We start from the raw sequence: 2,279 nt of genomic DNA, 5'->3' as shown, positions 1-2,279 counted from the left end.
TTGGGGGGGGGGGTGGAGGGGGTGGAGTATGATTTAAAAAAGAAGCCACACTGTAATCAATGAGAGCAAGATTGGCACATGTCCTAGAACATTTGCATTCAGAAATAAAAGCTGTGATAGACCTTTGTGCGCTAAGAAAATGAAGCTTGCTGGCTTTAGCCAGCCTGGCAAAGGGAAGGGTAGAGCTGAGAGGGCAGAGGAATGAACCGAAAAATTAATAACGATCTCACCTCCCTAATAACCTGCCAGCAAATGCCGCTAAAAGGAGTCTAAACCTGGACAGGATAGATGCGTCTCCCAGGTTCAAAAGAAACAAATCCACTGTCGCAAATAGGCACTTTTAAGTTTCTGCAACTTCATCATTCCCCTACTTGGTGATTGCTCCAGTCACTCACTCTATTGTCGTGGCAAAGCAAGGCTCAATGTTACAGCATGTCAATGAGAAGCATCAGAGGGATGGGGGAGAGTCTTACCCTGGGAAACAAGCCTCTGGGACCAGCCACAGAGTGAGGATGCCAAGGTGTTCACCTTGCAGCGCTGCAGCCTCCTGGAAAAGCACAGACAGAAGAAACCGAGTGAGCTCCACGGGATTTCTGGGGCTTGCAAGTGCATGCAGGCCTGGGAGAGCAGGAAGGCGGTCCTTACCTAGCAACGGGCTCCAGCTTCTCCTCCACATGCTTCCCCTGCCACAACCACCCTGGCCTGCCAGCTCCCGGCAACAACAATAGGAGGCTACGAGGGGTGGCATGAAAGGGAAGGAAAGAGAGGAGCAGAGTGGGAGACAGAAAGAGAGGGGGACAGACAGAGGGAAAGAGAGAAAGAAGGGGAGGGGAAAGACAGAAGCGTGTTAAGCTTGTCTGGTAGTTAACTAGTCTTGAATGAAGAATGTTAGCAAACAGACAAACAGCATGTCTGATGCATGCTAATGGTCCTAGCTTCACCACTGCCACTATGAATAATTCAGCAGTCCAAAAAAAAAACAAAAAACCCTTCAAGGAAAAAAAAGAGCCCCCCCCCCCTTTACCCTTTTGAAATGCCTGCAGAGAATTAAAAAAAAAAAAAAAAAGAAAGAAAGAAAGTATCCCTGAACTTTCTCCTTTCAGCTACCAGCTAAGGATAAAATGAAACAGAAAGATTGGTTAGCTGATAACATTTTTCCAAAGTCTCTTAGAGATTTTCAATTCCTATTTTTGCTGGCTATTAATTTCCAATCCCCCCACCCACTTTTTTTTTTGCTGCCTATTCTACTTCTTTTGTCTTGGAGCTGGCACCTGTCCCAGAGACAGCATTTGACTGCACCCCCCCCTTTCCCTCCTACATACAGAAAGAAGGGGGAGGAATCCCTAAAGGATAAAACCACCACTACCACCCCCCCACCTTCACCGTATTTCCATTTCAGCCATGGTCAGATTACAAGGGGGTTGGAGGGCCATCATCCACCCTTTTTTCGTGTGGCGCAGAGACCTAAAGCAATTCAAAAAATATGTGGAAAGAAGTTGGTTCCATGAGCAGCACAGTGCATTGGTAATGGAGGGAAAAAAAATCACAAATAAAACCCTTCACTCTCATAGCATTCAAACGAGAAAAGCCTGATTCATGGCTCAGTCACAGAAATCAATTTCTTTGACCGAGGAAGGGAAAAATTTTTTAAAAAGAAGAATCAGCAGGGGAAAATACTTCGAGGTTTAACCAGGTACGGTACAGCCAGGCAAAGCATAGAAAAGAAGAAAAATTAGTCCAGCTTTTAAAAATTAAACGAGGAGGGTTAAATAAGTCAGGAAAAATCAAAAGAAGATCCTATTTGTAGCATTTTAAAAAGTTCTGCTCTGGCAAAGGCCGTCTGAAGGGGAGGCCCTTGTAGCAGGAATGCAAGCAGCAGCAGCAGCCTTTTTTCAGAATCCAATCTCCCCCTCGCGAACGACCAGAGCAATCTGGGCAAGGAGGAGGAGGAGGAGTGTGTGAGCTGGAGAAACGGAGCCGGCTAGAGCTGATGATGAAACAGAGGCACGGCCCTGCGTGAGCAGCCTACTTTTCATCATACGCGCGCGCGCGCACACACACACACGCACTGCAAGCACCCCCCCACACTGCATGCACCCAACAATGACTGTAGCACCTCCCCACAGCTTCTGCATTTGCCCCCACATGCGGAGAAGCTATTTTTCTCTCTCAGACGCACACACTCTGCGTGCACGCAACACACACACCAACACACACACTGCATGCACCCGACTACAGCACCCCCCCGCACATGCAGAGAAGCTATTTTGCTTTTACAT

The 2,279-nt window shown here is 47.4% G+C and overlaps 1 long non-coding RNA gene across 6 annotated transcripts in view; it reads right to left on the bottom strand.

Moving 5' to 3' along the window:
- LOC109296523 overlaps positions 1-2,034 on the bottom strand; it is a 149,376-nt gene extending 147,342 nt beyond the window's left edge. For 4 of the 6 annotated variants that reach the window (XR_002096976.1, XR_002096975.1, XR_002096977.1 and 1 more), the window contains exons 1-2: positions 646-790; positions 474-547 (exon numbers count right to left, since the gene is read on the bottom strand). This is a non-coding gene — a long non-coding RNA (uncharacterized LOC109296523). Of the gene's footprint in view, positions 1-473; positions 548-645; positions 791-1,377 lie in introns of those variants that run through there. The other 2 variants (XR_002096974.1, XR_002096973.1) reach the window with 2 other exon arrangements.
- Between the last annotated feature and the right edge of the window lie 245 nt (positions 2,035-2,279).

This window comes from Gavialis gangeticus, unplaced genomic scaffold (assembly GCF_001723915.1).
Source record: "Gavialis gangeticus isolate Ggan-Ray unplaced genomic scaffold, GavGan_comp1, whole genome shotgun sequence".
In the NCBI taxonomy this organism is placed as follows: domain Eukaryota; kingdom Metazoa; phylum Chordata; order Crocodylia; family Gavialidae; genus Gavialis; species Gavialis gangeticus.
The sequence above is the reverse complement of the archived record's forward strand: the minus strand, read 5'-3'. Positions and strand labels throughout refer to the sequence as shown.